The sequence below is a fragment of the Strigops habroptila genome, chromosome 9, assembly GCF_004027225.2.
Source record: "Strigops habroptila isolate Jane chromosome 9, bStrHab1.2.pri, whole genome shotgun sequence".
Taxonomy (NCBI): domain Eukaryota; kingdom Metazoa; phylum Chordata; class Aves; order Psittaciformes; family Psittacidae; genus Strigops; species Strigops habroptila.
The window spans coordinates 4,697,505-4,719,478 of record NC_044285.2 but is presented as its reverse complement, the minus strand read 5'-3'; the positions used below and the strand labels follow the sequence as shown (position 1 = coordinate 4,719,478).

Below are 21,974 nucleotides of genomic sequence, written 5' to 3'. Positions count from 1 at the left end.
ATATTCTGTGCTGTGAAGGAATGTAATTGCAAACATCCTAATTTCCTGGGTTTTGTGCATGGTAGTCCATAACCTAAAGTTTTTTGGTTGGAGGGCACCCTTTTCCCTTCTTTAGTTTGCATTAGAGGCCTGGTATGGCAAAAGATTTCCAGAGTCTTAGAGAGATGTTGAATCAAGGCTGTAGTTCGCATAAGTAGTTCTATGCACGTGTGTAGAAGTTGCAATATGTTGTATATACACACATTATAGGATCACACATATGCATTTGTATATACTGTTTACATGCATCGATGTTACGCTGTATGTGTTTTTATTATCATGGTTTGTAATCCCAACATCATTCAAAGTCTTACCAAATAGCACTGTGGGCAGCATGCCAGCTTCTTTCACATTCCTGCTAAAGTCACTTGGAATATATCTGAACGTGGCAAAACACATTTGCCAAGTTATGTGCATAAAAACATCCTTTGATCTTTCAGACTCATAAATATGTAATAAAGTACATGATTGCCCTACTGATCTGTCCTACATCAATCTTACGTCTCTCTTTTATTGATTCATCAAAATAAGATACGATCAAGGTACAAAAGAGTTAAAGAAGCTATTTATTTTAATGTTTCCTTGGAGAGCTCGCATGTTATTTTGAGTACAAATTATACATATAATATTTCATGAATGATGTTTGAAGCATTAAAAATCACCTCTGCACTTGAAGTTAACACAACCCTGGCAGTCAGCCATCTTTTATTGGCTTTTTTTCCTCTTTTCTTTAGGGTTTTTTTTAAAGGAACATTGCAAGATGTGGTGTCATTTTTCTATGGCCATACTTAAGGTTGTTTCCCTTCTATTTTTAAATCATGTACTCAACTGGTATTGTAATCCAATTTTGAAATGTTCAGGAAATCATACTTTGCAATAGATTTAGTATATGGGCTTTTTGGATTGCGTAGTGAGTCTTGTCCAAAACCAGGGATTATCCTAATTTGTACTGAGGGTAAAATGAGAGCTGTGAAGGCCCAGGGAGGTATTGTAGGAGTAATAACAGAGGTAAAAACTTGGCCTGAAAATACACATGATAGCAAGCCTTACGTCTGCCTTATGGTTTCTTGAGACGTCTTTAAATGACACAGTTCAGACTTTGGGTCTATTAGGTGTAAAGCCACTGAAGCTGATAGAATTGAAATGTATTTGGAAAGGGGAAAAATAATGCAAACTCTAAACAGAGTCAGTTACGTAGTGGGTCATAAAATCTACATTTTGTTTCACAAGGGAGAAATCAGGTGGAGTCCTTAAGTGTTTGAGCTGTTTTGCTTGCTGAGAGAAGAATGCATTTTTCCCCATGATGCCGCATCTACTGAGTTAAAGGACCATCTGAGTTTGCTTTGACATATTTAGTGTATCCAACAGAGGCTGTTTTATGTCAACCAATGCATTTTTCACAACCGCTTTATGGCGCTTACTCCTTGGCAGTGTAAAAGCATCCAGTTCTGAAAATGTGCTGATAATGAATGAAATAATTTCTGAGCAAGACCTGCCAACCAGGTAGCAGGAGTGAACTTCAGCACACTGCTCTGAACCTGTAAAATGTGGGGAAAACTGACATGGGTGCACAAGAGTTCACCTCATTGTCAGGTTCGCTCTTGGCCTGCCATATAGCTGGTAGAGGCTGGGAAGGTAGAATGATTTTTATGCAGTTCTTGTCATGAATCCGCCAGCAGTAGCAGGCAGAAAAGACCCAGATTATTGTATGATTTTATGATAATCAAGATGCTTTGCTGAGTTGGAGACTGAGAGTGAAAAAAGAGGTGCCAAGTGCTTTGTGATGTTTGGCGTCTCCCCTTTGAGGGTCATCACACATAGAAAACATTAATTAAGTTTCAAGTCACCCGACAATAGGAAATGTTACCCTTTACTTTCACCACTGAGAACTGAATCCAAGTGGCATAATCAACAGTATGGAGTGAACCACTGGCTGAGCTGGAAAAATTATTTAGTCCTGACTCCCAGTTCTGTGGTTTAGCCAGCAGAAAGAATTGGCTTTTCCTCACTTCCAGTCAGCAGCAGATTATGGCTTCACATTACACTAGGAAATGCTGTCAGTATAATAACCTTTGGAGATAGCAAGCCATATGCTGATTTCAGTGACGTGGATATAATAAGAGAAGTAGTTTTGCACTAAGGAGGGAGAGCGCAGCCTCTTCCTACCAGTCACATGCTGCAGAGTCCGTATGAGGATTTGATCCATCTGGATACGTTCTCCTTTCTCCCACCCTGCTTCCCTGAAGATTGGTTGTCCTCCTTTGACCTCCTTCAGGTTCCTCAGTGGTTTGTGTTGAGGTACCTGCAGCTTCCTGCCAGCATCCATCCTTAGTGCTGAGTTGCCAGAGTCTCATACCTTCCCTAGCTGCTCCTCCCTCATCCATTTTCCTTGCAGAGACCTGCACGTCAATAGGTGATGAAGCCCAGCACTGAAATGGAAAAGGAGGAAACTTTCCTGAGCTTTTGCGCAAATCTATAACCTCATTCTGATCCCAGGTCTGCTCTGCTGCTCCCGTCCAAGTGACAGATGCAGTCTTAGTATCTAGATTGTTCCTCTGCTTTCCTTCTGGTTGCTTTCATTTGAGTAGCTTCTTCACCAGCACCATTTAGCTGGGGCTGGTCCCTGGGCATGGTGTGAATTGTGGGCAGCCACAAGGAGGAACCATCATGGCTTGTTGGTGGTGATGGGGAGTGAAGGGTTGAAACAGTTGTTAAAGTCCATGTAGTAATTTGAAGCAGGGATGAGCACTCTTGAAAACCAAGCAAGGGTGGACAGCTCAAGAGAGCTGTGGCATGGGGGTGAGCCACGATCACTGCACCTTTGTATAGAGAGCAGGACGAAGCACCAACCTTCCTGCTATAGAGGTGGCAAGGATGTTCGGCTCTCAGCCTCTGGCACATGAACTGCTGCTTTCTCCCGTTACCTGGTTCTCCCTGAGTCCCTCAGCAGTGGCGTCAGTGTCCTGGCGCAGCTCAAACTTCTCGTGTACTGCAATGGGCTTTGGGCCAGCCCTTAGTGCGGTGGGGCTCCCTACAGCCACTTGAGACACCATGTCGGGCTCTTGCCAACGGTTATTGTTTGGTCTCTTCTGTGTTACTGATGCTGAATCATCATCATTTGGTTTCCAAAAAAAAACAACAAAAAGAGTAAGTATTTGCTGATGGTTCTTTCCTATCCAGATCTCAAACCTCATCTCCAAAGAGTATTTTGGGTCAGGATATCTCTGTTGCCAGTACCATGGAGGTAGATTGCTGTAGCCTCTGCCTGACATCCTCTCTGTGTGAGAAGTTGGGCTTCTGGGCTTCTGTTCATTATTAATTGAACTATTGTCAGACTGTTTATATTACAAGAAAAAAGGGCCGAAGGATTAAAATCTATCATTATATTTTCATTATTCAGTCAAGAAGGCAGGGAACTATTAAAGTAGATTTTACTAAAGCATTTCTGGAGTCCACAGACAAAAACCCAAACCACAGCATGTGAACATACATGATGATTATGTATTAGAATGCTTTCTATTTCTCATTCCTTTAGATGTTGCAATTCTTATTTTAATAACTGCCTTATGTTGCTTTTTATTTGTCATTTATCCTATTTATTTCCCTTTTGGAAAGTATTTCTGCTAAACAGAAAACCCGCTTCCTGAAACTTCCTTCCACTTTTCCCCATGTAACCATCCAGCAAGAGTAATTAAAGCCAACAACTTCCATTTCTTCTGAAAATCTTAAAGAACCCCACAGGTGAGACAGCAGCAACACGCGAGGAGCCTGGCTTAAGTCCCTCAGATACGAGCCTCTGATCCTAGTTTAATATTGGTCACATCTTAAAATGAGAGAGGAAATTGCAACAGGTTTTGTTTCCATAATAGTTTTTTAAAGCTAGTGTATGAAATCGTGGTGAATTATTAGTAGGAATGATGACTCTGCACCTTTGATTAGTAGGTGAAATTTTCATTCTTAGCTCCTTTTCCCTGGCAGGATCAAATGCCACATTCTCAGTTCTCTATGGAATTAATAAGACCCTGTGATAGATACTATAAGAAATGAAGCCACAGTCCAGAGAAGACAATTGCTGTAAATGTTACAGGTTTGTTTTCACAGGTTTTCTTGGTAAGCTTTTCCATGATGCATTTTTTCCAGTTTTTACAAACATTTTCTTCACTAGCCTCAGTAAAAGATTGAAACACTCACAAGGCTTAGGCTGGTCAGTGAAACTGTTCTGATTTGTATCTGCTGAACCTGTGCTGCAGGATTTGTTGTCATGTGTGTGCTGCTAAGGCAGGTTGCTGGGAAAAGGAAAATGGTGTTTTCTGGTAAAGAATTTGTCACCTTATGTTTGAATGAACGCAATGGAGGAGCCCAGCACTGAGGATGTATTGTAGTCCATGAAGGTATCTCTGCTAAATCTGGAGCAGTAATTTAGTAGTAGTTTAGGACCCACCATGGAGGAAGTAGAGCCTCTGAAAGGTGATACATTTAGTTTAGATATCAAAAACAAAATAGCATGAAGAAACCTTCAGCATGTCTCCCTACACTGGCTATAGAAGTTGCCTAGATGATTAATTAAGACTTAGGCATTTATAACCTTATAGAGATGGCTGAAATGTGGTTGATGAACACTGTCTTTTATGTCTCTGTTTTCCTCTAGGAAAACAAAAGGTTCAGGGCAGAGAATAGGCTTTCCTTTCCTATGTGAAGCACACATTTTTATGTATCAAGATTTCTAATTTTAAGGGCATTTGTACATAGCACACCTGTTAGAGCTGACCCCATCTTTATGCCTTAGATTTTACTTTTCTGTTTGTGGCCTGAGAGAGAGAGACATCGAGTTGGGCAGTATCTTAAAGATGGTCTTTTTTATGTCCTCCTCCCCTGCTTTACATGTTCGTCTTGAATGGCTTATCATCATGGGGGTAGTTTTATTAAGGAACCGGGGGCTAAGAGTAGGTTTAGAAAGGGGAAAAAAAAGGATATGTTAAAAAGGACAAATTCTGATGAGAGGAAAATAGTTTGCCTGTTTGCCCATCACTAAGTTTATGGGGGTGGGGGGAATTAGAACGAAATTATTGAGTCGGCCCTATTCAGTTAAACCTGAATTCATTTGGGCACTTTCTGCTCTCAGATGGAGCAAACAGCAGTAGAGGAAATAATTATGATAGTCTTCTCCTTACTGCAACTGGGCATGAGTTAATGCAGACTTCTAAGCCGGTTTACTAATAACATGCATTCCAAAGGGTCTGTGCATGTTTCCAATTTAGAGCTGTAAATTAGATTTTATCCTCAACTTGGCATCCATAAAAGACATTCATGGAATACACCTGCATAAAGGTCCTTATTCATCTCTCTCATCGCTGTTTAGGGTTGCTTTTAGGCACTATAATATACTGCAGAAGCAGACTGTGAAATCCAGTGCCCTGGAGAGGAAAGAGAATAATAATACTTTATACGGCTACCTTCCAGCTTCACACTCCTTTGCTAGTTTAGCTGGAATTTAAACATATCATCACACATCATGAGAAATTATGATGCTTTGATTATTTAATGTGTCTGGTTGAAGTATCTTTTATTTAATCTGTTTAGGCCTTGAAAAGGGACATAAGATGATTTTGATACAGAGGATTGGATGTGTCCTTCTTGCTACATTATTTATACCACTCTTATCACCATGGTATCAGGATGCCTTAGAATGTGTCATTTCTCTATAGCTTCTCTACATGTCTGTTTTCTCCAAAGTTGTTGTTATGTAAATTCTTACAACCGTGGCCTTTAATGAGACTAACATCAGCTTGCTCTACCTGCTGGAAAAAATACGTTCAAATGGCAGCCTGCAGCATTGCAGTCTGTGTTCACAGGTAGAGGAGTCAATGGTCTCATACAGGCTCTGAGCAGGGTGGCCCCAACGTGGCCACAGTGATAATGACTGAAATAATTCAGGCAACCTTATAGTGTCTCCTTCAAAGCAGTTATCCCAGTTCATCGGTGAGGTTGTTACCACTCTGTGAGTGCCTGTTTCTGGTGTAGCTGTCTGCTGCTGGATGCTGTTGCAAGCTCACTGTACAGTGGCTGATGCCTTGGTGCTCAGAGGAACCTGCTTTAATCACAGTCCCTGAGCTCCAGGGAAACCAAAAGTGAGCCTTTTTGAGCATGTCTGCAGCATCCTGTGCTCTGTGCTGGTCTGCTACACAAGCTGAGTGTTGCAGCAGAACCAACACTGCATTCCTGGGCCAGCACAGCATCAGCGGCTCGTTACTCTGAGCTGTGCCCATCAGATACAATTCATCTTCAGAGGAACGTTTTTTGGCTCAGGGGGCGAATGTTCTGAGATCTGTGTGTGGGTTTCAGCCACATGGCTCCTATTGCCTTTAATGGGAGTCACGCTGCTAGAAACCCCCTGCGCTCCCCTTGGGGTTATGCTCTTCCCTGATGTGTTGGACTGCTCCACCCATTAGCTTTAAGGGGAAAGCACACCTCTGCCCTGCCTTGTCAGAAAGAAACCAGGCCCCAGCCTTACCCCCACCCCTCTGGCCTTGTGTATTTATGGATGAGCAACAATGGAGACTCATTTCTATGGTAAGTTAGCAAGATTTATACTATAAATATTACATTACAAGGTTCAGACACGGTGCTATTTTCGAACATCTCCACACTTTCCTGCAGATCAGTGTGTCGCTGGAATATTTCCTTTGAAGAATAAGTTTTTGAAACACATCATAAAAATTTTAGCATTTGAGATTTCTCCATTTGCGCCATCACTGTGCATGTCAAAATGTCTTTATTAAAATAAGATATTAAAAAGTTATAGGTTTGACTTTTTGGGGGGGCGGAGGGAGGATTCTATGGGGGATTCAGAAAACAGGCAGCATAGTTTTAATTGAAGGAGACAATGTTGTCAGTATATGTGTTCCTACAGTTATAAAGCCCAGCAGTATAGTATTCATCAAGTCTGATTCCACCTGACACTTGACTGAAAGCATTTTGCACTAATTTGCTTTGTGCTTGTCTAGTAAATCTAAAAAGAATGAGTGAAGGGGTGATAGGTGGCCATTAAACAGAATAAACAGCCTCTGGCAAGTGAACGAGTTTTACAGACTTGTTGCTTTTGGGAGGGGGAGGGTGGAAGGGGAGAAGATTATAGGTCTTTGAATCAGCATGTGGCTGCCTCTATCACTCTGTAATCACAACTGTTTTCTTTGGCCCAGAGACCCATGTGCACCTCCAGAGAGGCTACTACGGTGAAGAAGGAAGCTCTGCCCCCGAACCTCTGCAGGAGAGCCCTCCAGACATATGATTCATATTCCAAGTGTGATAGAGGCCTAAATGGCAATTATTTTATGATATAAACACCAGTGAGATAGATTTCAGTCTGGAGCTGATTGCTTTCCTCAGATAATCCTTTTCAAATTTTCCCCTACATAAAATATAACAGCTTTAGGGTGTTTCAGGTCCCCACTTATGGTTCGACTTATGGTAAAAACCTTGGGCTTGTTGTCATCTTTGTCTAACTTTGCTGATAGCAGGCAGGAAATAGCTGTGTAAAGGCAGGAGGGGGTAAATAGCTGACTCTGTGGTCTGTAATTGGTTCATAGTTTTGGACTGTGAAGAATAGAAAAGAAGGCAGAGGAGGGCTGGAAGACAGCCTAACAAGGAACACATGGGCATCTGAAAACTAAACACAGCTGGCCCAAGAAGTTCATTTGACCGCCCGTTCCCTGCTCTCAGGCTCCTTAGCATTGTTGTTGTTACTGGTGAAGAATATATAGCACCGGATTTGAAGGGGGCGGATGGGAACTTCACTGCGATAAAAGGCTAAATATCATGACTAACAAGAAATCAAAACAAAAACTTCCTTTCTTCATGCACTTATTTATTTAGTTGCTCGCTTGCTTGGGGTTCTCTTATCTTGGCAACCTCTTTGCTGCAGTTTTGCTGGAGGATGGTGTCAGCCACAGAATGTCAGGGTTTCATTCCCTGGTAAAGGATGTTCAGCTTCAGGGGGGTTTCTTTTTGCTTCCCCTTTTCCTTATCCTCCCCTTCCTTGTTGCCTTCAAAACACAAGTGTGGGTAGAAACTCGTGGACTGAGAGAGGACATAACGATCCTGGAAAAGAAGATAGCATGATGAAAAGCTCTACCTGTCAAAGATACAGTGTCAAAGAGAGGAAGTTTTAATCCTCCCCCTCCGACCTCCCCTTGGAAGGTGGGAAGAGGGATCATACCAACCCCAGGTCATGCACTGAAGCCAGGCAGAGGCTCTCTGCGGGATTCGCAGATCACTTCTGTGTCTGGGATAAGTCAGCTTTGTTTTGGCTGCTTCTAGGACAGGAGAAAAGCTTTTCCTCTCAGTATCCCTGAATTAAAGGCTCTCATTACTTGGACCTCATTAAAATAATCTCTCATCTGTACTTGTGTCACGAGGAAATGGCTCATTCCCACCCAGCCCCCTTTCTCTGCCCTTACATCTGCACAAATGTAGTTTTCTTTTCTAAATTAAAAAAGATCTTGCTGCTGCTATACGTGGCTATTTACATTCTTTAAGAGAAAAATAATACCAAAAAGAGCCCTGAAAACCCCGACTGCAGACCTGCCATTAGTGTTGATTGTGTCCAGCAATGCCCGGTCCACTTCAAGAAAGGCAACATCCTCTATTTTTTAAGCCAAATGTTGTGCACCGCAGCAAGAACAAACAAGAGTGACTTTCATCCTTCAAACACTGAAGCAGCTTTGCAAAGCCTGACATGAAAGGGCCTCCCTTGCTCTCTTGTCCATGAAGGCCTGGAAATGGAGCTGAAATGGCTAACAACATTGGTAATAATAGGGGCCTGCCTGGCATCAAGAGGTGAGCCGAAAGACTTCAAAAGCTGGCTTGAACATGGCTGCAGGAGCATTTGCTCTTGGATTCAGGCTCCAACTTTTATTCTCTCCCTTTGAAGAGCTCACAATTGGGCAGAGGGTGGAAACCAAGCATTTTTGACATGAACTCTGCCATGGAAAATTATGAGAAAGACAGAGATGAAAAGGAATGTGTCCTGATTGTGCTGGCTATTTTTATTTTATTTTATTTTATTTTTTAAAGTCTGCAAAACAACGGGCTAGCAGTACTATAATCATTGATCCTGAAAAGGTTCTTCAGAGATTAGTGCTATCAGTGCAGTGTGAACCTCAAGCCTGAGAGGCAGAGTGGAGGAGAGAGACCCTTTTGCACTAAAATAACACAAGCTTTTAAAGGAATAGTGCACTTCGCTGCTGGAGAGGGAGAAAAGGAAAGGCAAATTCGTACTGTGCTAGAAAACAAGCAAACAAACCCAAAAATACATGGCCAGCTTGGCTTACCTCCGTGTTTTGCAGTCACCTGAGGGTCCCAGTTGCTCCAGTGCAGATCACTCAGAGCGCCCGCACTCCTGTTTGGCTTGTAAGCTAAGATTAGTCTGCAGGACTCTTGTGTTGGTTTTAGTGCTGATGTACACAGAATAATTCCACTGAACCTGGAGGAGCTATTGGGGATTTGCTTTAGCATGGATAGCTGTATGGCTATCTGTGGGATTACTAAATATTTAGACAAATTAGCCTTATTGTTTCATCCTTTTTATTTTTGGCAAAGCTTCGTTTGTAGCAAATACCCAACAGGCAGGTGGGCAGCATTGTGGAAGGTCACCTGTCATTTCCCATTGCAGCAGTCTTTTCTGTTGTGTCAGCTTTGCTAACCTTTAATCATTGGTGCATAGGTAAGGAAAGGATGGAAACAGAAGCTGAAAGTTAGTAGAAAAATGGGGAGAAAAACAGGCTCACATGTAGGGATGGTGTGACAACTCTCAGACCCAGGGGACTGGACCAGGAGTGAGATTGGAGAAGAGCAGGACAGGAATTAAGGAATAAAGAGCAGGCAGGAATGGGAGAAGAATGGGTGGAAAGGAAGGAGAGCAAATGCCTGGGAGCATCCATGGCTTGTAAGCCACCTATGGCTGTTGTTTCTCCTCAGAGCTTGGAGTGGGAGCAGAGGTTTGTGCCTGCCATTACTGCCATGGCTGTCAATAGTTCACTAAGTGTCTCATTTGCCCGGCGTGCTGCCCTACAGAAAGGGTGCAGTCCTCTACTGCTGACACTTCCAGCCTTGGGTAGGAAGACATCTGCAGGACTGGTGGCAATGGGGAAGGTGTCCTGCACCAGTATATGGATAGAGGATCACTGCAGAGGCTCTTGAAAGTAGTAGAAAGAGTTTGTTGGATATTAGAGCCCTTGATAGCCAAATGAACACTTCTTCCACCCCTAAGCCACCCCCTCAGATGTTGTCACTCTAAGCCTGTATTAATTTAACGTTTTAAAATAAATATTCTGTATTCAGTGGCTCTCACTCTGTACTTTTGGCACTTTCTAGTGGTCCTAAGTGCTCCTTCTGAGCACAACTTGTTTTCCTTCTCTCATTGGTAATCATACCATAAGGGAACTGTGTATACACAGTACACTTACCTATTTTTCTCTAAGTTGTGGAGTGGCTGCTGTATGGGATTGCCTGTCAGGCACCAATTAGCAATCCATTCAGAATCTCTGACGCTGTGATCCACAGCCAAGAGAGCGTTTGAGAACACTTGTTTTGAATTATCCTGCATAAATCTCACGCCATGTATCTACATCAAAATGAGATCATATCCCCATGTCTTAAATATCAAGACATCTAGATATGCTTGGTTTTGAACAAGCAAAACCAAACTTACAGTGAAGCTTTTTGTTTAAAGCAGCTTCTGCGACAGTGACTTGAAAATTAATATACTGCCATCTAAAATATGATTTGCTCTTATGTCTTCAATTAAAATGGCATGAGTATTTCAGTTATTAAAATATAAAACGTAAGCTGTTGGTTGCTGAGTTCTTAAGTGCAATACTGACGTGAGTCTGTAAGTTCCTTTTTCCAGCCTCTTTTCTCAAAAGCAAAGAAAAGCCACGTAGCATTTCTAAAGCCCACCTTGCCAGTCTTTTGCTGTTGCTGAAGTTTATGTGTTAAATCTTGGAATCAATACTGATACTTCTTAACTAACCAGTTTTCAAACTTAAAGGAGGGAGCGGAAGGAGCAAACAAAGTCCCTGAACTATAGAGACTGCAGGTAGAAAGTAAGGCTGTGGGGGGCTGCCAATGTGCTCTGAAAACTGAGTGCTTAAAGCAAAGCAATCAAATACAGGGAAAGTCTAAAATAATGCCTTCAATAACAATCTGTTAATTTGCAAGGACAAGGAAAAGAGCAGCCCTTGGTTGTATTGCTAAGTTTAAGGAATTTGCAAGAGGGAATCCAGCAACAATTCCCAGGGCTCCCAGCTCACTCACTAGCTGACTTGATGAGCCTCTTTGATCTGGTATTGACATCATATCAGATCTCTTGCACTGTTTTGCCCACTTGCCAAAGCCAGCCTCCCAGAAGCAAAAATGTGCGTTCCTTTCCTTGGGGTAATTTGAAACATTGACATGAAACAGACCTCTCACTCTTCCTCTGCTGTGGTTTGCCTTTCGAGTAGTTCCTTCACTAGTGTCTCCTTAAAAAACACTTGGAGGTCAATGCCAGGTTGGAATTGCAGTGTTCTCATCTATTGTGAGTGATGCGATGATTAGGTATTAAGTGTATGAATACCAAGAAGAGAAAAGAGAATATATAAGTTGTTTTGGGAGCTTGGGATTCACAGACAGCCATTTTTTTTAAAGATACCTTGCATAATAAACATGGGCTTCATTATCCATTTTTGGCTACTCACAGACTACTATACTAGACAGAATACTCACTGCTGGTTTGGTGATATGTGGAATTTGCATGACAATAAAGAAATGGAAAGTCTCCAGTACAATGTAACATGGAAAGAAGCCAATGCAAAAACTTTCTTCTTCCCTTTGCACAGGAATCTTTGACATTGGGAATAAAAGCGTAAGCTAATGGCTAGCTTAAGTACCATGTCTACACAGGGGCAAGAACAGGATGAGAAATGTGCTGGTTTGTTCCCAACTGGGCATTCCAGACCTACTTGTTCAAGAGCATCTCAGGCCCTCTTAAGTTCCCTAGACTGTAATGTTGACCCTGTTCTTCCTTGATCCAGCAGTATTATCCATATTTAGATCCCACATTTCCCCCACGCATTACTGGTTGCCATAGACTCTTCATGGGGATACTGGACAAATAATTCACATGGATTATTTGTGCCCAGAATTGAGCTACCCCATGTAGCTGTGCATGAAGAGACTTCTATTTTGAGTAGGAAGTGCAGCAAATATGGGTACTTAAGGAGTTTGGGGGCCGTGGCTGGATTTCTTACACTATCCTGTCTCTGGACATCAGTTGGTGAAGACTTTACTTATTTGTTGGTGTATGTTTCTCTCTCATTTAGTCATCACTAGTAGGGAGGAAATACGGCTGGAAAAATAGCATGCCACTGCTTAAAAAAGTTGCATTTGCAGAGCTGCCCTTAACCAAATGGCTGGTCATTAATCTTAAGTACAAGTGGTTTGAGTATCAGGAGGGAAAAAAACATCTTTGTTGGAGGTCAGGAGAAAAGGCATCCAGGTTGTTTGTGAAATATTAAAAGCTAGAGTTCACTGAGCATCTGTCTTGTGCATTTTAATTATGCCTCCATGAACCTGAACCGTGGGGCCCTCAGCAAGCCCTGCTCAGTTGTGCTGGCTCACAAAGTTCAAAGCTAGGTTGTAAGTCGTTTTTATTTAGCTCCTAGTGACAGCAAGTACTGTAGGTGGAGAAACATTAAGTACCACTTAAATCTGTTCCTGTACATCTTGTTAGAAATATACTGGAATGATACTCTGGCTCTGACTTCATTGAGATCCATTATAAAGTCCCCCTTGGCCTTTTCTAACACATACCTGATTATGCCACTGGAGAATCCTCAGCTACCATCCAGCACTCAGCAGTTACTGCTCAAATCCAAAATCAACACACCACAAAATCAATGCTACCAGCTATTGATTCAGAAAAGCTCAGTATTCTTGAGCGTGTCAAGACAGAAATCAAGGGTGACACTGGCTCGGAATCAGAAAATGTGTCTAAAAAGGGCTGGTGAAGCTGCACGTAGCTCTGCTTTCTGAGAGCACCTCTTGACTAAATCAAAGTGCTGAAGGTGTCGGGGTTGGGACGCGTGGACAAGAGCCTGCTGATCTCCATCAGCACTTGCTCCCTTTCAAAGGTAGCGTGAGTTTTATCTTCGGCTTCCTTGGGAGATTTGTCCAAAACATTAGGAAACAAACTAAAATACGAAGGGTGAGTCTGTCTCTAGAGAGAAAACAATCGCTTTGATCAGAGCACTTGCCCAAGCCCACTGAAGTACATTTACAGCTTGCTGAGATAGTCTTGGTGCACTGCTAATGCAGTGAAATACAGCACAAGTACTTGTTATTGCAGCAAGTATCAAAGCAGTCAGAAAGGCTCTGCCACTTACTGTAAAGTGTTTCCATGTAAATGGAAGTGAATGCTGTGGGGTTCTTTTCGTCTCGGAATGCACTGGGGAGCAAGGTGCTGAAGGGTTCTTTTTATTATACCATTAACAGGGCAAGTGGCTTATTTTCTTTATTCCTCTGTCCCTCTTCAAAAGCAGGACATTGGGGCTCCTTCTTTGGGTTGGCTGCACAGAGCTGTGTGTTCCCTGCCATCCAGGGTAGTAAATCCCACTGCTGTTCCCAGATGCCGGCCGCGGGCCCAGCAGAAATCCATCCCTTGTCGTCCTACCAGCTGTACTTTCTCTGCGGGGAGACGGCAGTCCCCGTTTGGTGAGGAGGGGCAAGCTGGAATGTCTAGCCAGAAACATCTACCATAAACCATCGCTTCCTGTTATGACACTCATGTGTCTAAACTCATTGATTTATTTAGGTTGAACTGTCTAACCTGCTTGAATAAGATTGGAATCAGCAGGTACTAAGTCATGTAACCATAGGAAGCACCAAAACACAACTTACAGTATGAGATCTTGGAATCAGTTTCAGCTTAGTTTTATTCTTTAAAACCTGTTCCACACATTATCCAGAAATATCTTTCCCATTTCCATTTTTTCTTCCATTAAAAAAATTATTAGTAGTAGTATTGTCATCATCTTCTGACCTGGCCACAGCTTCTTTCATCTGTGTATTCCCCTGAGGAGCAGAATAGAAATTTCAGCAATTGCAGATCTGGCACTTGGGCCACCAAGGATAAAAGAGAGAGTATTCTTTCCTAGTTCTGTCACTGAGTCAGCTTCTTTACAGCCAAATCTACCCTTTGGGTATATTAATGGGTAAAAGAACACCTAAATAGCTTGCCCGTGTGTTGTGAAAATTAACTAATTTGTATTTCTAAAGCTCTTTAAATTTATCACACCAGACAGCTTGTATAAAGCATGGAAGTACTGATTTTTAAAGGTGTAAGGTACTTTTCCCTCCTACAAACATTAATTTAGGTTGTATGCATTTAGAGTACAATCACACAGTATTTCTTTCTAGGAAATGCTGAATTTAGAGATTCACTGGGAATTCCATCTTTACACCTGCAAATAATAATATCTTGTATGTGTGAGCATATATGCGTGTGGCCATCTATGTCTGTATAAATTTAGATACGCATGTTTATACAAACACAAGCAAGAGAAGAGATAGTCTTTCCAAATAGTCTGGAAAATCTCTGGGACTCCACAGCTGGCAGTGCATTACTTTTATTTAAAGAAAACTTAGGCAAAAAGCTTATGTGCAGTCAAAAACTTCCCAGCTCTAATTAATATATGTATGAAGTGTAAACAGATCATGAAATATTTTTTAGCGCTTAATACATAGAAATGTCCTGTGTTGATGCTAATGAAAAAGTAATGCCTGGTGTATTTCACATTGCAGGGCCTGGGGACACAGATCCATGGAAAAGCAATTCATACCAAACTGCTTTACAAGTGCAGAAATTCTATTAGCCTAAAGCTACAGCGCCACTTAATTGTACAGGGGATAAAAAAAACCAAAAGCAGGAAAACCCCAGCCCTCCTCTGCCCTGTGTCTGCAGCACAGACATTCATTTCAAGCTCTGGTAATGGGTCATTCTCTCAAAAATGATGACACCAATAGTTCAGCAGCAAGGATTTTTAATCTGCCATATTCTCAATGTAATCTTGACAGCTCCTTGTTACCTAATGCCATAGTCTGTCATTCCAGCTGATTCTCAAGATCTGATCGTTGCAAAGGGAAGTTAAGGAAATGTGTGAAGACCATGAAAACCCAACCCTCTCCCCTGGAGAATAGTCTCTTAATTGTAATAGCCCATTTTAATCATTGTGATTGTTTAAAATATTATGAACAGAGGGAAATAAGGAAGATAATTGTGCTTCAGCAGTCACAATCTTTTGTTCTCACCTAAGCGTATTGGAGATTTAGCTGTGTACAGTCCCAATACTTCCTTCACATATCAAGTGGCCTTAATTATGTGGGCAGCTAGAATCCCTCTTGAGAGGGAGGCTTGGATAGCAAAACAGCAGGTAAGAAATGCCTCTTCCTTACTTCTTTGTTTCTTCCCAGTCCCCCATAGCTAAGGCTGCATATGTGGCTGTCTCTGTCTTTGTGACACTTTAAATGTGAAACAAGTAATTTAGTTGAAAATTTTCTGTTATTTTTTTTACATGCTTCATATGCTGGGTTAAAATCCATTAGCATATAACAAAAATCGGAGCAGATGTAGTGCAACAGATTCCTTAAGGGAGTCCATATTTTTACATATTTTGTAATAAGGAAACTGTCACTCCCAGATGGTATCTAGCTAATACTGGTGGTTTGCTTGCTGATAACATACTAAAAAATAAAATTAATTGTATTCTATTTGATGACAATGAAGCCATTATCATATATAATTCACTCTTAAAGGAAACGTCCAAATGATGGTGCCTTGCAATAACCAGGCTTTCATGGGCTCTGCGCCTGTCCCTTCTCATCTTCTACCTCAAAAATTCTTTCAGAATTTGTTGCAGCAGAAACCTCCAGCTGCAAAGTGTAACAGCCGTTCATTAGCAACGCTGGAAACCAGCCTTAATTTGTATGGGGAATCTGGGCCAGCAGTACCTCAATACGCTTACCACGAGCATCATCCTTTACCAGTGGTTCTCTACCTGCTCTGGTTTTGGACTCACTGTTATTTATTGTAGCAAAAGGAAACAATTAACCTTTTAATTGATGCCACTGAACGGTACCTGTTTGGTAGCTGGTTTGAGTAGTGCAGGAAGTAGCCAGAGCTGATACTAGGTGTAAAAATGAAAATCGGGATCCAGAGTCTTACAAAACCACACCACACTGGTCTGTAGAATATGTTTAGTATAAACTTTAAAACTCTCAAAATATTCTAAAACTTTCTGAAAACAATTTTTTTTGTTTTCTTATATAAAACTGCTTAACTCCTTCCTTAGGTGAAAAATTCAAGACATGTTACAGTCTGGTCAGTTACGACAGGATGAGAGGTGAATGCTCTCAGGATTTAGGGGTTCTGGTGAGATTTGTTGACATGAAATACCAAAATGAGGAGCTCAGAAGAATTTTCCTGTTCTCTTTCTATCCTACCAGAAAAATATCCAGGTTTTCAGGAAACCTGTGAAGAAGCTGCCCTTGAAGTTGAGGCAGTGTGGCAAGGAGCAATAGGGGAAGAGAGATTTTTTTCCTTCTCAAGGTTGACCACAGGCAGGGAACTTGGCCTTCCTGACACCTTGGGACTCCGGCACTGGTTCCCCAGGCCACAGACAATATGTAGGTGTTGATACCAGTCTGCAGATGGAAAAACTGGAACAGAGGAGTAAGGTGACTTGTACCAAGTCACAATATCACTTAGTGCTACCGCAGCAATGGAACCCAAGTATCTGAATTCCCAGTTCATTCCCAGTTCATTGGGTACTGCCTTAGCACAAGGGTAGAATGAAGAAAGGAAGAGATTTCTGCCAGTGGTGTTGGGTATGGAGACACAAAGCTATCTAGCTTTATGGAAGAGGGAGGTTTACAGGATTGGCTAGTTTAAATAGCTATTGAAGCAAATGTCTAACTTGATAGTAATTATTTCCTCTTCTCTGAATGACTGTGGAGAGACACGGTGAGGCATACTGTCTGAAGGGTCTGAAATGTGTCTGGCTGTGCTCATTCTAGGTTATTTATACTTTTTGTTTAATTTCCCTTCTGGTACAAGCAAGAAGTGATATGAAGAGGAACAGATGACTGCTGTTCCATTTGAGATTTGGTACAGAAAGACAATGTTGTAGCTATCTCAGTCACACTGGTCAGAGGAGCCTGGGGAGTCCGGGAAGTGATTTTATGTGCTCGGAGGATATTGCCCAAACTTGGGAACTCGCAGCCAACACAGTCCCCCACAAAACTACCTGTAGTTGTTGGCAGACATTGCAGAGAGAGAAACAGATCTCTTATCATCCATGTAATTTTGAGTAAAAGATTATTTTATTTTTAAAAAATCACAGTCAAGACTTGGAAAGTACCATGTAAATTTTAACCACCTTAATCCTCTGTCCTCAGTTACAAAGTTCTTAGTAATCAGCAAGCATTATTTTACTTTTTTTACATTTTGTCTTATTTTATTTTGCTTTCTTTTACTGTCTTTTAGAAATGAAACAGCCTTGAGAATGTAAGAAGTTAGTGAAATTTCAGTCCCTGAGTGGAATTTATTTAGGCTTTCATCTTCCATTCCAATTCAAAACCAGAAGACCTTTTTACTCTGATCTTCCTCTGCCTGGTGTCTCACAAAACCTACCCTTGTAAGATTGCAGGCCCAAATGGCATAAATCTCATGAAACAGCAGTTGTTGTCCCATGTCAGTTATTTGGTGACTAGAGTGCTTCAGAGACTGTCCATAGACTTTGACAATGCTGGGATTTGGGTAACAGATTTTCTGAGAAAGAATTTGCACAGCTTCAAATGCTTTGAACTCACTTCGTAATCCTGGTCTTCACCACTATCACGCACTACCGCTTTGGCCTTTTTCTAATGCATCGAGTAGTGGACAACTGTAATATTTTATTTAGCATGGTTTGCATTCAATCTTCAAATATCTCTTGAATAATAGAATATTTACATCTTCAAGCTTTACTACTGTATGTTAGCTGACATTGAGATGTTCGTACAGAAGACACATGCCAAAAAGCAGCATCGCTTTTATGTTTGTGGATCTTAAGTCATACTTTTTCTCCTTCAACCTTCCTCATTAAGACATCACAGCTGATGTGTTTTGTCCTCTGTGTTTTAATGCCTGAGCAGAAGATGTATTTTATTCATGATTTGGTAGGAAATGTGTCTAGTGGGAAGGCATTTGGACACCATTAAAGCAACCTGAAATTCCACCGTGGACGCTGGGAGGGAGCTCTTTCCCTTAGCTGTGTAAAGCATCTGCTTAAATTCTCAAGTGTGGAACGTGCAGACTTGTTAGGCAAGATTTTAACAGACTGTTTGGCACTGAGTGTAATTTTCCCAAAGACCTGGCAGTGGAAATAGTTTAAATAATAGTTTGTCAAATACTCATCAAGAGAAATGCTAATTGATGTCTCATCTGAATCAAGCTCTCCACAATACCGGAAAGGGAATGGGCATTTCCTGTTTCTATCCTACTCAATGACAATAGATGCTTTCCCACTATAGGACTATTCTGTAACGTAGGTTAGTTCATGGCAAGCATATATGAAGCACGCTTTATTTATTAGGTATTTTACTGAGTGATGTGTGGCTTCACTCAAGTAAGAACAGCCTGTTCTTACTACCAGCACTGCTAGATGTCCTTTTCCAAACACCGTTTTGAACCCCACATCAATGTTTGTATTCTGGTGTCTTTCTTTTCTTTGTACCTTGGAGTTTCTGGGTTCAGTCTAACCAACACTGGGAACATGAGGAGAAAGCACAGATGTGGTTGTGGGAACCAGAATGCCAGCTGGCCACAGTGCTATAGCAGCATTGCAGGGCCATTGGGTGAAGCAAATCTCAACTTCTGCAACAAATATTAGAGACCAAGACTTCAAATGGATTTGGAATCTGAAACCAGAAACCAGATCTAAATGTCAGAACGGGTCCCTGTCTGCAGACTGGACTGAATGTTCAGACCCCAGCTTTGGCAAAGAGATCAAAGCCACAAATCCAAATCTGCTTTTTGTGTTTCAGACCCTCTTGTACTGCTAACAATACTGTGCCCTTTCACAGCCTCCAGTATTTTAGAAACTTTGAAATGATCTATCACATGAATCATATTTCCCAGTTGGACTCACATAAACAAATTGGCTGGAAATACCACTCAAAAGCAAGGGCAGGATTGGGCTGCGGCTGAATTTGTGCTCTCTTTGTAGCTGTGTACGGATACCAAGGCTGTAAGGTTTTACCAGTATCTCTATAACTCTTCCAGTGCAATATCTGAGTCCATGGCCCCAGCTCCATGTGTCTTGGATTCTCTAACTTCCTAGGAGCCATGTCTTCCATGTCTTCACATCGACTTATTCCTCAGTTACTCATAAAGAACAGGACAAAGTGGTGGATGCTCTTGGTACAACAAAGCTCTGCTTTGTCACTGAGTGGCTACCACGGTATTAGGAGTTTTAAAAGATTTACCCGAGGCTCTAAGGGGAGTGAGTGGCAGAGCTGAGACTAAAGCACAGGACCACTGAATCCATGTGTTCCTCTGAGCAGCCTTTATGTTCAGAGAAAATAGGATTATTTAGCATCAAAGGTAGCAGTAGCAGATACAGGGCATCTTCATTCATCATGAATAATGCCGTTAGTGAGAAATAATAGTATTCCTTAGTATTGATGATAATATATTGAGCGCTAGTGAAGCCTTCTGCTAAGAGAGTTATCTAGTGAAGTGAATTATGGAATTTTACTACCTGAGTACAAGGACTGATATAAATGATCAGCTCCGTGGCAATGAATTGGTTTAAAAAGGCTTCATAAGAACTTGCCTAATGCTCATAAATTAACATTACATATGAGATGGGTTATCTAATCACATGCTTTCAGGCAAATTCCTTTTTAATATGTATGTACACTGCTGCTGGAAATACAGAAGATATATCAGAGGAGATATTTACTGCCATAAATGGTTATGTTTGATAACTCCATATTATTTTCATAGTTTTTGTCAGTTACAGAATTTCTTTCTTTACTATCAGAATTCCTACGCAGAATCTGTATTAAAATAACATTTAGTGACAACTTTAACCCTGTGTATGACTGAGATTTCAAACTAAGGCTGGAATTTCATTATTCCTTTGGTATGACATACCGGAATAGTGATTTCATTTGTTTCAAGTAAAAGTGGGTTTGAGCCACTGAGCTGCTGCATGTCTCCTTGCAAACATCTGAGGCTCAGGAACATCCCAGGGGTATCCAGTCAGTATAAGGGGGTCAGCCATGCCCATGATGGCCACCCACCAAAAATGTTGGTGGAAAGACTTGGTGAATTCACTAGAAGCTGTTCTGAACTTATCCTTATGCTGGGGCAGATTAATCTAGTGCATTTAATGAAAGAAAAGTAGAAGGCCCCACACAAGCATCTGCTTTTCTTTCCCATGGATTCACTGGGTTAGGAAACACCTGTGCACCAGGTTAATCGTGATTTCTTTTCCTGTAGCATATACCACTGCCTTCTGGCCAGTGCCACAATGGAAAATCCCAGCTCAGTTCAGTGTTTTGAACTCTAAACAGTGATGTTTACTGTACTTTGTGGTGCTTGTGATTCAAACGGTTCCCTTCTCAACCTAGCAGAGGAGATACGGGGTGGAAAACTGCTTCCACCTGTTGGAGTGGCTTGCATTTTAAGCAGGGTTAACTATGGAACACCATTTGGAAATAGTTTGTAAAATGCTGGAATCCTCTGGGGGTGGTTGTATTATACACCTTGTAGTTGCTGAACATTTTGGGACTTAAACTTTATCTCTATATCAGTCAACTGGGGATCAAGCAAGAGGACTGGGTAACAGTTTTACTAATCAAAACAATTTTCTGAACATTGCTGAGTTCCAGGGAGTTTTTCCTGCCATCTGAAAACACACTGAGAGGACACCGAGAGCAGAATTATAAAACAAACTCTTTAAATCATGTTATACTTGGAGTTTGATTTCCTAGACTTTACAGTGAGCAATAATAAACTAATTATGATTAAACTGATAAGGAGGACCCTGAGAGTCAGCCAGGAAAGTCTTTCATAAATAACCAATAAGAAATACTTGGTCTCACATTTGACATGCATCAGAAAAGCTTGTTTTTGCCTTTTCAGGCTCTGCTCTTAAAAAAAAAGGCACCAAACTAAACCAACCTCAAACTAGTGGAATTAAATATATATTGTTAGTATAAAATCAGTCCCATTTTATCTTAAATCACATGACATCAATCTGACCCCAAAGAACTGGCTTTCAGTCAAGTTGGAGCAGTGCTATTGCTGTGGCTGTTATGCAGCAAAATTTGGATCTGGACTTAGACACCCTGAGAGAGCAAATAGTTTGGATCTGGGTTTCTGCATTTGAGCTGTTTTGAATAGTATTTGGGTTTCACAGTCATAAGTGGGCAGAATTCATTCAGTTGAATACATGAACATTTCTTCCCAATAGGTTAGGTCAGCTGTGAGGTTTAATCAGTGTTCAGATTTCTGACATGCTGCTCAAGGGCATATAAACTGAGCAAATAAGGAAAGGCCTGTATACAACAGACATGATGTAGGATTGCAGGGGGTCATTTCCACTCAGGTGTTTATGGTGGTAGTGTCTTTTCATGGCAGATAAGAGATGACATTCAGTATTACACTTTGTGTTGCACCAGTTTGTGTAAAATAAATAGTTATTGTGGTTTCTCCTTTGGAGCACTGTTGTCTAAAGGACTGAACTGAATATGTTTGCTCCTCTTTGAAGCATGCAGCTACTTCCCACTAACATTACAAAGAGTGTCTTTTACAAAAGGAGCATATTTTCAGCTCTTTACTTTGCTGTAAA

At 41.3% G+C, this 21,974-nt stretch overlaps 1 long non-coding RNA gene across 1 annotated transcript; it reads right to left on the bottom strand.

The window, feature by feature from the left end:
- Positions 1-7,882: 7,882 nt before the first annotated feature.
- LOC115612519 lies at positions 7,883-9,509 on the bottom strand. The gene is made up of 2 exons (XR_003993048.1): positions 9,369-9,509; positions 7,883-8,136 (listed from the first exon to the last, which is right to left on the bottom strand). It is a non-coding gene; the product is annotated as an uncharacterized LOC115612519 (long non-coding RNA).
- Between the last annotated feature and the right edge of the window lie 12,465 nt (positions 9,510-21,974).